Raw genomic sequence first — 14,351 nt, forward strand, 5'->3', positions numbered from 1 at the left:
CTGGAGTTCTTAAGTTGAACTTTCTGGTTAGATCTTCTTATTTGAGTTTTACTCGTGCATATTTTCTTGATTGCTTATTGTATGCTTGTTTGATTGCGATAGAGTACCCGGAGTGCGAAGCGTGCTACTACGGGTCTCTAGGTTTCACGGATCATCAGCAAGGCAAGTAACACTTTGATCATATCCGTTTATCACCCAGTTTTTATGCATTAGTTTCAACCCTCAAACAATGCATGGTTAGGATTGATAACATGTGGGTATTGGGAAGTAGTTGATGAGGTAGAACCTATTACCTGATTTATTATCAAAGCCTTGGGAGTTACTTCTATGTTGCTTATATTGCTATGCTATGCTCGTAGATGTGGTTTGGGTTTGAGTGTATTGATGACAGATGTGAGTATTGTTAATTAATGGTTAACTTAAGGTGGCAACTTTAATACACATCTGGGTGGATTGAGGCACATGGGGAACCCAGTGTTGCCTGTATTTTTGGAAATCCCGGGGTACCGTGTGATTCTCCTATGGACTGCCACCCAGGCTCAAAGGGATCATAAGATTATTCATGCTAGAAACTTCCGTGTGCATCCACATGCCATTATGGGCTCTAGCATGATTGAGTAAGTTGTGGGAAACCTTTCCATGATGGGCTACACTACAAAAAAAGACACATCCGTGACATTTTGGGCCGAACGAATTTTTTTCTGTCATACATATGACACTTCTATGACGATAATTGTGACAAAACCCGGTATCATCATAGATGTGGTGGGCTCCTACTTCTATGACAAAAAAATGGGCTTTTCATCCTGGGCGGGCCGGAGACGCAGCTGCATGACATTCTTTGGGCCGTCCATGATGGAAAAAACCGTGGTAGAAGCGAGTGGGAGGAAAATTTCGGGGAGTTCCCGGTTACGGTGGGAGGTCGGGGGCCGAGCGATGCGCGTTTCTCTCGTACACGTACGCGCGTGTGTGCGAGGCGTTGGCTCTAACTGAACCCGAGCGAGGCGTTGGGCTCTAACTGAACCCGAGCGATTGCACTGCAGGCTACGCGTTACTGAACCCGAGCGATCGATCGATGGCTGTTAACTGAACCCGATCGAGCGATTCCTTCGCTACTGCTGCTAACTGAAGCCGATCGATTGGATGAACAGTGCGCGTTGCGGGGGGGGGGGGGGGTGGATGAATAGTGAGTGGTGGCGTTGCCTTTGGATGAACAGGACCCCGTGGTGTGGAGGGCTGGATGAACAGTAGACGATGGAGGGGTGCCCGTGGAGGGGTGGTTGAACAGGACCCCGTGGTGTGGAGGGCTGGATGAACAGTAGACGTTGGAGGGGTACCCGTGGAGGGGTGGTTGAATAGTAGCCGGTGGAGTAGCGCGCGGTGGAGGCTGGATGAACAGGAGCCCGTGGAGGCTGGAGGAGGTCGACGGTAGCCCGTGGAGGCTGGAGGAGGTCGACGGTGGAGATGAACAATATCTTGTGGAGTCCCGTTTTGCAGTACGCCACACCCCTCCCGATGAACAGGACCCCCGTTTTGACCGTAGGAGGTCCGTTTCGTCCGTTTTGCGGTACGCCACACACCTCCCGATCAACAGGACCCATGTTTCGACCGTAGGAGGTCCGTTTCGTCCGTTTTGCGGTACGCCACACCCTCCCGATCACAGGACCCCCGTTTCGACCATAGGAGGTCCGTTTCCTCCGTTTTGCGGTACGCCACACCCCTCCCGATCAATAGGACCCCGTTCCGAACGTAGGAGGTCCGTTTCCTCCGTTTGTGCGGTACGCCAGGCCTCGTTTCCATCGCCTGTTCCGTCCAAGCCCTCCGATGAACACGACCACGCATTCCATTCCGACCCAGCCGGTTGGCTCCCATGCGTTCCGTTGCCTCCCGATGAACCGACGCATTCCGTTGCCTCCCCATGAACACGACGCATTCCGTTGCCTCCCCTATGAACACGACGACGACGCTGTTTCTCCGTTCCGACCCAGCCATGTACACGAGCCCTGGCCGTACGTATGCCGCGAGTAGGCGTTCGAGACCCCCGCCCGTATGTACACATACGTGGCCGTATTTTCTTTCTTGCACCCTGCCGCTGTACGTACGTGTACATGCTACGTGCTACGCCTCTACTACGACACGTACGCGCCTCTACTACGACCGTGCGGCCTCTACATCCACCAGTATATATGTCGTACACGTTCGTGACCAGAATGACAACGCTATGTACGCTTCGACCAGGTGGGTCCCGACTGTCAGGCACTTCCTTGCGTGCGAAGATGTAGCTGGTGGGTCCCAGCAGTCAGGGGGGCGAATCATTTTTTTTGCCCGGACGCACTTCCTTGCGTGCGAAGATGTAGCTGGTGGGTCCCAGCAGTCAGGGGGCGAATCATTTTTTTGCCCAGACGCACTTCTTGTGTGCAAAGATGTAGCTGGTGGGTCCCAGAAGTTAGGGGAAACGTTTTTTTGTGAAATACGGTGGCCCATCCGGTGGGTCCCTGCTGTCAGGTGGAGGAATCATTATTTTGCGCGTAATAAGGAGGCACTTCCTTGCTGCAGCCGTGGACCTAGCTGTCAGCCTCTCCACGTACAGTCCACGTCCGATGGAAGTCGTTCCTTGACCATGTTGACCACGCCGCGCCGAGAGCACCACGGCGGTGGACGACGGCGAGGTCTAGGAAGGGGACGACTCGGAGCCGGGGAAGACGCAGCAGTGGATGCCCACGCGAAGAGGAGTACGAGGGTTCACTGGTTCGGCTGCGGTGTGAGGCTGCTGTCGTCGTAGAATAACAAGGGGTGTGGGTGAGTAGAGGGATGGCCTGGCCAGTGGTGGGAGTAGTAGGGGGCGGTGAGGCCTCCGCGGCATCACAGCCGGCCATGGGAGGCAGGAGCATGCGGCACGACCGGCGCTGGTTTGGGCGGCTGGAGCAAGAAGACCAGAGGTTGAAGAAGCACTATGGCCGTTGGATGAACATCGTACGGTAATAGGAGCTATAATCATTCATATTGACTAACTTGACAAAGCCCTCCGTCCCCGTCAACTTGGTAGGCCCACAAGTCAGCCTCCCACTATGCTGGGTTCCAGCTGGCAGGGGGAATATTCATTTTTTTGTGCGTAATAAGGAGGCACTTCCTTGCGTGCGAAGATAGCTGGTGGGTCCGACATGTCAGCGGGGGGCACGTTATTTTCGCGAAATATAGAGGCCCTTCCGGTGGGTCCCAGATGTCAGGTGGAGGAATCATTATTTTGCGCGTAATAAGGAGGCATTTCCTTGTGTGCGGCCGTGGACCCAGCTGTCAGCCTCTCCACGCACAGTCTACTTCCGATGGTGTCGTTCGTTGACCATGTTGACCACGCCGCGCCGAGCGCATCCAAGGTGGTGGACGACGGCGAGGCCCCGGACAGCAATGAGCCGGAGATGGGAAGACGCGGGAGTAGAGTCGCAGACGGAGAGGTGTACGAGGGTTAACTGGTTCTAGTGCGGTGTGGTTCGGCAGTCGGTGGAGAAGAACAGGAGGTGTGGAGGGGTGGAGGGATGGCCTGGCCAACGGTGGAGTAGCGCTTCATAGCGAAGCGTGCTAAGCAGAGCTGCTAGCAGCAGGAGGCAGGAGGTGGTCCCGGCGGCGCTGGAGGAAGAAGATGAGAGATTGAAGATGGATGTCGGTCGTTGGATGTAAATCCAACGGCTAACATGTCAGAATCATTTGTTGACTAAATTGACAACGACTTGTGTTGGCTTCGACCTATTGGCCCACATTTCAGCCTCCAAAAATGTGGCACGTATTCAACCCATTTTTTCAGAATTTACAGTCTTTTTTTGCGCGGTAGAATTTACAGTCAATTTGATCTTTTTTTTGAATTACAGCCATTAGCTGGGCTGGGTGAACAAATAATGTAGCGTTCATGCGGCCCATTTATTTTATTTCCTAAAAAAATTACAGGCCATTTGCACTTTCTCAAAATACATGATTTTGCTGGGCTGATTCTAATTATAATGTTGGGTTGGGCCAGCAATGTTATCAAAAAATAAAAAGGGGCTGAGCATTTTGTTATAAATATATTTAAATAATAAGTGATATTATTACATTCGTCCTTAAATCTTACCAAGCTTTTGTACACAATCACTAGGATTTTCGTGCCAAAACAATCCAGGATTTTATTTGTTAAGAAATTATTTTTATAAGTTAATAAGATGTGGGATATTGTTTTCTTACATATGTAAGTATCTGTTAAATATATGATGACAATAAAAATAATATATAATAACATATAAAATAATTTAAATATATATAATATAGTTAGAAGGGAAACATAAGTTGGACCTGGCGTTCCTATTCTTATATAGAAAAATAGAACAGACCTCTCCGTTTTCTTCAAAAAATACATAAATTGGGCTGCCAAAAATAAAACCTCGGATGGGAGGTCCATAGGCCGGTCGATACATGACGGCCCTAAGAAAATACAAACAGGCCTATGGACCTCCCATCCGAGGTCGTGGGCTGCGCATGTTAAAAATGAAAGCCTAGACGGGGCAGCCCAAAACCACGTCCAACACTTGCCAAAACTTCGTCCCTCGTTTTCTCTGTGTTTCGCACACTCGACATTGTGTGGGCATTTTGACTGTGCATCATATGAAGATGTGCTATGCATGAATGTTGATCAGCATGATGTTAACTGGCTGGTAGTTCCATTTTTGACCATGAATAAAACTTCCAACATGATGTTAACCCTGTTTGAAAAGGCTGTGTTAATATAAATGCTCTGCCTCTGAAAGTTGCAGTTTCTTATCTGAAACTGAACTTGCAGTTTCTTATCTGAAACTTGCAGTTTCTTCTCTGAGAATCACATTGTCTGTAATTTTATACTCCTATGAAACTACACTTTTAAGTGCTAAAAATAGATCTCTAGAATTCATAAAATACTTCATATTCTCAATACTGCAAATCTGAAATTCAAAAGACATTCATATCTGAAAGTACCCTCAAAATACACAACACAAAACACAATTCACAACTTGCAAATACTGACAACCCTAAGCTCCTCCTGACAATTCACAACCTGCCTGACTATTGGGCTGGGGGGGGGCAGCCCCCTCCTATTCCTCGGCGGCAGACAGCCGCCCCGTGAGACGATGTGAATGGCGAGGGAGACGATGGCGGGGAAGCGTCATCGGGCCAACTGCTTTTCTCCTCTTGTAGTTGGGTTCGGTCGATGAAGACTCCACCGGCTCGCTCTGGCAGGACACCCTCACAAACAGCACCCTGTAGATGCTTGATCCTTCAATCTCTGGTGGATGCTCCATCTGGAATTGATACTCCCACCACCGCTCCCTCACGATCGAATTCGGTGAATCTGTTTGCTCCATGGCCCAGAGGAGCAGCTCTATGTACTCCGGCGCGACTCCCTCCGGGAGTATCGCCGCCTTTTCGCTCTGTTGCAGATATTTGGCCATGGATGTCGCCGTCGCCACTAGTTGGTCCTTGTTTTCAAACCAAGACTGTATTCCAACATCCAAGCTAGCTTCACAGGGTCGTCGTGTGTGATCCTCACGTATCGGTTGTACTCCTCCATCGATCTACTTCTCCACAGCACCTTCACTCGCCGACGGTGGTTTTTGAATGGAAGAGGAGAGGAGCAGCGCTGGTTTTGGATTAGAACGGGAGAGGAGCGACACTGGTTTTGGACTGGAACAGGAGAGGAGGGGCGGTGGTTTTGAAATGGAAGAGGAGAGGAGCGGCGCTGCATCTAGATTGGAACAGGAGAAGAGCGGCGGTGGTTTAAGAGGAGAAGAGCAGAAGAGTGGCGTTGGTCTTGGAAGTATTTTTTTGTTGCTTTGCGTATTTTGGGTCAAAGTTTGACCACGTACTGTATTTGACAAGCAAAATGTGAATGCATGTCACCAAAAATTGTATCGTTTGGTTCGTATCTGAATGTACTTTCAAATTATATTATTTTTGCAACGTATAACATATATTTTATGTGCGAAAATCATGGTCAATTATGACCCAGAATAAAAGGGAGACTAGTTAATGTGGGGTCGCTTTCTTAATTGAAGGGTAAATTGATTTTGATTTTGATCCAGTCACAGCGCGCCGGCCCTCTCGTCCAATCCTAAATCGCTGCCGCACGCTCCTCTCCCTCTTCTCCATTGCAAAACCACCACCTCTCCTCTCCATCATCTCCATTCCAAAACCACCGTCTCGCCTCTCCCTCTTCTGATCTTCTCCATTGCAAAACCACCTCCTCTCCTCTCCATCATCTCCATTCCAAAACCACCGTCTCGCCTCTCCCTCTTCTGATCTTCTCCATTGCAAAACCACCTCCTCATGCACGTGGCCCGGAGGCGCAGTTGTCGTCATTTTGATCTGAAGCGCCGGATTATAACATATAACATGAAAAAATGCCACATGACAAGAAATCATAACCTCACTGCCCAAAGGAGACAACATGAATCCCGACGGACAAACTAGACGAGGAACAAAGCTCAAATTAAAGATAAACTCGTAGAAAAGGGGTCCGTCGATAGATGTCCTAATTAACATAGCCGGCTTGACCTAGATGGCAGCCGAGTAGTCACTGTTCGTGCATGTGCCCCCAATGACTAGCCCAACTCAGTTGTCGCTGTTTGACCCTCGCAGTGATCCGAAGCACATGACACCTAATTTTGCGAGATGACAAGAAACCTTTTTTTAGATTTCTCACCACAACTACAGCCATGTACAACACAGCCTGCACGATATGTAGATGATAGCCAATCCAGGCGTGTCTGCTGGAGTCTGGTCACATGCATGGACGAACTGATCTTCCGTGTCTTGCAGGGATCGTCCAGGCACCAACGTAGTACAACACTTCTCTAGTACTATCGCTCGTCTCCCTCTTCTATTAAGTCACCCGACTTGCGGGGCCGGGGAGTGTGCCTATGGTCGGTTCTCAATTGCCGTCCCACATGTGTGTGCAAACGCAATATGACGCGCGTTCCATTCGGAGAGCAGCGTGCCAGACCGACCGACCGTCTGGGGTGCGACGCGAACGCGACGGGCGTGCTGTATACTCCGTACATGTGTACCGCCGTTTTCTAGACGCTTTGCTCCATGGCGCGGGCGCAATCCATGGATACAAAATTAGTATACTGTATACTATTTAAAAGTCAAGGGCGGGGCTTTTCCTGCGCGGTAGGCGGCGGGGCAGTTCCGCCTAGTCGGTTCGACAGAGACGCGAGAAGACGAGGGAGTAGGCTGCTGCAAACATAGGGTTGTGTGATTTGACAGCGAGTTACTGCTGGACAGGTGGGGCCCCGTGATCATGGGAGAATGGAAAGCCACTACCCTGCCGTTCGCACGCTGGCAGTTCGCTCCTACTCATCCCCGCACGTCCTTCAATACTATGGCGGTTCGCTCCTAGTCGTCCCGTCCATTCACATTACGGCAGTTCCACTAATCCTAACCGTCCTCCCAAATCCATGGCGTCCCAAATCTCCATGATCGGCGGTGAGTACAAGGTTAGAACCATCACCAGCGATGAGTTCGACGTCATCTACACCCGTTCTTCCATGACGGTGAAAGGATGCCTTTCTCGCTTCAGACGCATGTTCAAAGACTCAGATGATGAGTGGGTCGCTGGGCTAGATGTTGAGTACACCACAGTCCTGGGACCAGAGAAGGATCTAAAGGACGAAGAGAGGAAGAAGCCCGCCGTGATCCAGGTTTGCGTGCATGACTTATGCTTGGTCTACCACATATGCCATGCCGACGTTGAGTGCCAGGATTTTAAGGACTTCCTCCAAAGCAACCTAGTCAAATTCGTTACTGTAGACTTTGGTAACGATAAAGAAGTCCTGCGTCGGATAGGCCTCGTTGTAGGCAACACCTTCGACCTCCAGAAGAATCGGCTGGTGTCCTCTCGTCAGCCTTCAATGCTGACCCTGGCAGGAGCCATGGTTCATCCTTCGTACGGTAAACTGGAGAAACCTCCATACACGTTTCATCGTCATGCATGGCAGCGGAATGTACTAGATATAGACCACATCCACTACGCTGCAATGGATGGCTACCTTTGCTTCAATATCTACAAGGGTTGGATGAAGAGCAACAGCCAAGTGTGCGGTTCAAGCAAAGAAGTATCGGCCAAGAGGAAGAGGGACAAGGACGAAGTCGAGGACGTGGACGAGGACTCCGAGTAAGGTGGCAGTGTCGTTGCTCATGGTGGTTCTAATGCAGTGTCTACCGGAATAGTTGCAAAGTTTAATTTCAGGTGTGCTTAATTTAATTTGAGGGGTGTGTTGTGCTGAGCCCCCAGCAGAACTATGTTATGTTTCTTCTCGTTACTTTAACTCTTCAGTACGTACATACTAGTATTTCTTACATTTCATCTTTTAGTTGGTATAGTACTACCACTCGTTTCTTCACATTATATACGTACAATATATATGGCCAACATCATATAGCCAGCAGTTTAGTTGTCAAAGAATTTCAGGGTGCTTAGTTTTGTCAAAGAATTCCAGGATGCTTAGAGGGTGCTTGGATCCAAGGGACTTATTTTAGTCTGACTAAAAATAGTCTCTTTAAGAGGCTAAAGTTCCAAGCACCCCTGACTAAAGAGGGGCTAAAACTAGTCTTGAGACTAAAAATTTTAGTCAGGGGTACCCCTACTAAAATGTGGATTAGTCCTCTCTCTACTCATTTAACTCCTCTCCTTTAACACAGGCGAGTTCTGGATTGGAGGGTTTGGAGGATAATAAATGCTCATTAACTTGATTTTAGCCTTTTTAGTATTTGGATCCAAGCATGGGTGAGGCTAGCATGTTTTAGTCCCACTACTTTTAGTCATGGGACTAAAACGTATCCAAGCACCCTCTTAGTTTTATTTGAGGGGTGGGTTGTGCTGGACACCATTATTGTGACTAGCCTTTTTAATAGTACTATATGCATAATTTGGCGACGAGCGCTCTCTATATGTACCACCTTTTTTTAATTTCAAGTTTTGCTCCATGGCGCAATCCATCGATACTACTGCTGTACAAAAGTATACATTTTTTAAAAGGCTAGAGGGCGGGGCAGTCTAGCTTGGTCGGTTTCACGAGAGGCGAGGGCCTTTGTGATTTGACGGCTCATTACTGCTGGAAGGCGGGGCCTTGTGATTTGACTGCTCGTATAAATGCGCCGACGACCTGATCGAGGAGGAGCAAAGAACCGTGCGGTATACTCAAGTTTTCCACTGGAGTAGTACTGCGACGGAGGAGCACGAAACACGGCAGCCCAGTGCCATATGGCGATAAAAATGATCTAATTTGCTAGTCATCTCATTGTTAGCATTGTTCTATTCATTCCCTCAAAAAAACCATTGTTCTATTCATGCCTCGCAGAGAACGTGACACGTGCGGCGAAACACCCGAAGCAAAAGATGAAACACAGGAGCAAAAGAAGAAGGAAGATTATCACCCCAAATGATCTAATTCGCCGCGGAGTCGTAACTGCTTCTTCATCGCCTCCACGACCTCCATCTCCTTGCGCGTCTCCTCCGCCATCTTCTTCATTCTGTCCATGACGCGGGATTTCTCGACGCGAGCCTTCATCATCTGTTCCACGGCCGCATTACGTACCTTGACAGCAGCCGGGTGCTCGATGCGGAGCTTCGCCAACTCCTCCTTCTGTTCCATGACGAGGGCCTGCAGCATCTTCATCGAGGAACTACTATTCTCATGCAGCTTCTTCCAGCCGGCGTTCTTCTCCTTCAACAGGTCGATCTCGTGGCAGAGCTTCGCCTTGTCCTCCTGAAGTCGCAGGATTTCGCCGGTCGCCTTCTTCTCCGAGGCAATGCTCTTCTTCAGCAGCATCACCAAGCCGGCGGTCAACTCCCCCTGCTGATTGAGCTCAGCGGGCATGTCGTCGAGGCTCTCCTTCAGCAACTCCATCAAGCCTTGGATGAACTCCTTCTGCTTATTGAGGTGCTTATTGAGCTGATCGGGCATGCCGTCGAGGGATAACGACTCCAGCTCCGCCGGCTCGGCATGTTCGCCTCCGCGGCTAGGGCGCTCCTGGGAGCCATCGCCTGCCCGTGAGAGATCTTTCGAGGTCTCTGCGTGGCGGCGAGCCCTCTCTTTTTTTCCGCAGCCTTGGTTGCCGCTCCCTTGTTACGAGTAGTTCTCGACCTAGAGCTCTGCTCACCGGCCATGGCAACGACGGACGAAGAAGAAGCACTTATGAGGAGGAAAGGTAGAGTAATTTTCGGTTAGGTAGTTCCCCTTTTTATAACCTAAGTACTAGCACTAGTACTAATACCTGCATAGTGGGAACACGTTCAGGTTTGGTACGTACTAGTAGGTGTGAGCAGGCTTTCGAATGTGATGGGAACAAGGTAAAGATTAATTGATGGTTTTGGTTTCGAGGCCCGAAACGGCTCCCGATGAGTTTAGCGGAACATAAATTTCAAGTACTACACTGCTCAAATGCGTAAATATTATGTTACTGTCAAAAATTGGCACAAAATACGAAGGAGACCAATGGAAGTACTACTAGCAACCCACGATTTAACTACTCGCATGCGCGCAGTGGAGTAATAATGTCTTTCTTCCGCCCTCACGTCCACTCAATTTGCATGCGCTGTATTAATTGACCATCAATGAAGTGAACGACTTTACACGCGTCAAATTATCACATGGGGTGGATCTTGGTACAAAATTGCGTCCGCCCGTGTACCCGCGTGTGCGTGCGAGGGAATGAGTGCGTGCGTGGCGTGCGTGCACATCTTCGCTTCGTGCATGTACCGCCAGTATGGCTCAGGGAGGACGAGTACATTCTTCTGGAACCAGCAGCACGTCACTGTGATCAATCCACGCAAGGAGGTCGCGACAACGCCTCCACATGTGCCACGTGGCTTCATGAACTGTAAGAGAGACACTGTGTAGCGTGCCATTGGTATTCTAATTTACGTGTTTTGCACATACTCGAAGTACTAGTAAGGTACACGTGCATTGCACGCATCAGATTTTGCAACCAAATTATGAATAAATACCACACTATAGCATGTAAGCTCTGAGTCATATATGCCTGATGTAGCCCTTCGTTTAATTCTTATAGTTCATCTCATTCAAAATCAATTAGTTTTTATAAAAAAGCTAAGAACGCGGGAATAGGAAAAACATGGGATTATAGTGGAATGTCGTCTTGAATCCTACAGGATTGTACGAGTGTTTGATTGTGCATAGAAAAAACGCAGAATTCTTTCAAAGAGGTTTGAGTGGATGGGATGTTTCCTATGAAATCTAGTGCAAATGAATCATATGGAAAAATTCCTATGGTTTACAATCCTACGAATCAAACAACCAAGATAGGAAAAATTCCTAATGATTAGAATCCTCCAAAATTCCTTTGAGAATCCTTTGAATCAAAGAAGCCCTTAATCTATTTTATGATTCATGGAATTGTGCGTTGTAAAGCATAAAGTAAAAACAAATAATGGCAATTCAACTAGAAAAAAAGTTTGGGCAGTTATGATACGGAAGATTCTAGAACAAAAGAGAACCACTGTTGTTTTGAGGTTTGTGCATTATGCTTAAGTTCAACCATGGAGTCTGCTAGATTGTACATGTGGCAAAATCCGGTGGGGGGCTAGAAGATGGTGCGAGGGGCCGAGTGGAGGGAGACTATGAAGGAATGCACAAGTGCGAGATCGATATTTAGAGAGAGGGGGCGAACACGTGCGCTGTTGCGCGCAGTGGCGGAGCCATGAAAAATAAATGAGCTAGGGGGCCAAGCATTGCTAATCCTTTACGAGGAGGGTCAATTCATGAACTTAAACCATTTTTAGCAGCAATTGTCTAATGATCACATTCATATTAGCCTCGATATATAGTGATGTTAGGGGGGAGGGGGCAGGGCCCTTACTGCCCCCTGTCTTCGCCATTGTGCACGCGTCTGAGAGATGAAGCGGAAGGCATGGATGATGAGAGGGGGACGTTGGATATATAATTAATGTGGGTGTATTAGCTATATATGTTAATCCTATATAGAGAGGTATAGATTGATCGATGTGGACGTGGGAAAGAGGGTGAGACCTCACTGGATATATCGATTGATCGGTTTGTGTGGAAAACTATGAAAGACCTAGCTATATACACACATACATAGAGGAACATCGATCGTTGCGCATGCACGCGTGAGAGATAAAGAATGCCCGATATGATGGAGAGGGGGATGTGTGTGGGTGTGTGCCTTCATGGGAGACCGACCTGAAGAAAAAGATTGCATGCGTGCGATGGATAATGCCGACTGGTAGTGTGTGTGCATGCATGCACGAGAGAAAGTTAGTGGTACAATTATAAAGAGAAGACTACTGTGTGGGTGTAAAAGAATAGGTGAGGTCATAATCAATGTAAAGTTGAATTCAAATATTTGAATAAGAGATCCTGATGTTTGAAACCCATGCATGCATGAATATAACGGAGATCTGCGCGGTGTGGTTTGGAAACGAGCATGTTGTAATGTATACACATTGAACAAGGTCAGACTGATTTGAATTTGAGATACCGATGGCAGACATCATTTGGCCACGTCGCATCCGTGCATGGACACACTATTCTAATTGGAGATGATGGGCGGCTTTCGCATCACATATCTATATCTATACCCCTATATATATATTATATTTTATATTTTTTATATTGTGTGCGGGTAACTTTAACTTTGAAAGATGGTCGTTGGATGAGGCGAATCCGATGGTCCAAAGATGGCAAATTTGAGCACTACTGGCCGTTGGATATCATCTAGATTCCACCAGATTTCGCCACATGTATAATCTAGAAGACTCCATGGTTGAACTTAAGCATAATGCACAAACATCAAAACACAAGCACTTCTTATTTGTTCTAGAATCTTCCGTATCAGAATTGCCCAAATGTTTTTCTACATGATTTGCCATTATTTGTTTTTACTTTATGTCTTACGACGCACAATTCCATGAATCTTAAAATAGATTAGCTTTCTTATAAAAACTAGATGATTTTGAATGAAATGAACTATAAGAATTAAACGAACATCTACATCATGCATATATGACTCAAAGCTTGCATGCTATAATGTGGTATTTATTCATAATTTGGTTGCCAAATCTCATGCGTGCAATGCACGTGTACCTTACTCTAGTCTAAATGGTGTTTGTGTGTGTGTTGTGCGTGTTGAGGTGCAAATTGTCTTTTTTTGGGTACACGTTAAGCTTGTTCTTCCGAAATTTCAAGCCGCGCCTTGTTATGCCGAAAATTCAAGCTAGCGTCTCTGTCTATCGTGCTGCGAAACTCCCGCCTCTTCAACCCGCGCCTTGTTAGCCCGAAATATTTAAGATATATCTTTGTCTCGTTGTGCTCCGACAACTCCCTCCATCTCAACCCGCGCCTTGCTATTCCGAAATTACAACGCGCGCGAAAACTCCCACCTCCTGTGAAATCCCGACACGCGAAATGCCCGTGGTACCCCTGAACCGAAAGAACCGCCTCAAATCGGTGGGGGTACTTTCGTAACTTACCCCACATTTCGGACAAGCGCGTCTCTAAGCCATGGTTCCCCACTGCCATCCCATCCGCCCACCCATTCGTACACCGAGGCCGCGAAAACCCGCGACGAAACCCCACACCCTGCTCCGTCCGCCACCCAGCCGGAGCCTCTTCCCCGACGACGTCGTCCACAGCAACACCTCGACGTCCCTCATCCACCGTACCGGATGAGGATCCGTCGTCGATCTCATCGTCCCGCCGGTTCAGCCACCCCGTCCTCCACCTCCAAGGAGCTGCCCCGACGTTCCCCTCGTCTTTCGCGCCACCTCCATTCCCACACCGCCGTCTTCACCTGCACCACCGGAAGAGCATCATCATCACCGTTTCCTCGGATGAAGCTGCGGCCTAATCGGCTGCCACCAAAGAGGTTGTACACTAATCGCCGCATTTTCTTCTTGATTCGATCTCACGGTGCTGCCGGCGCTCGGTCCCGAGCCGACACGGCGCGGCTCCATCCACGCGGCGTCGCCGGCCACTTCCTCCACGGCGTCGCTCCCTCGGCGCGACGTCCACATCAGTAGGAGCTGCTGCTGCTTTAGCTCTCGCTCGCGCTGCTGCTCTGCTCTTGCTCTCGGTCCCCTGCCTGGTCTGCTCTTGCTATTGCTCTTGCTCGCGCTGCTGCTCTCGCTCTTGCTCTTGCTTGCGATGCTGCTCCGATTTAGCTACACTTCAGTCGACTGAATCGACTTTTGGGTCAGTCGATTTTCAGGGGGTGGGGGGGGGCTCGCCGGGGTGAAGGAAGAACCAGCCGCAGCGGGGAGGGGGGCTCGCCGGAGAGGTACCCCACTATCTATCTTAGGGTTCAGGATG

This window comes from Triticum aestivum, chromosome 7A (assembly GCF_018294505.1).
Source record: "Triticum aestivum cultivar Chinese Spring chromosome 7A, IWGSC CS RefSeq v2.1, whole genome shotgun sequence".
Classification (NCBI taxonomy): Eukaryota; Viridiplantae; Streptophyta; class Magnoliopsida; order Poales; family Poaceae; genus Triticum; species Triticum aestivum.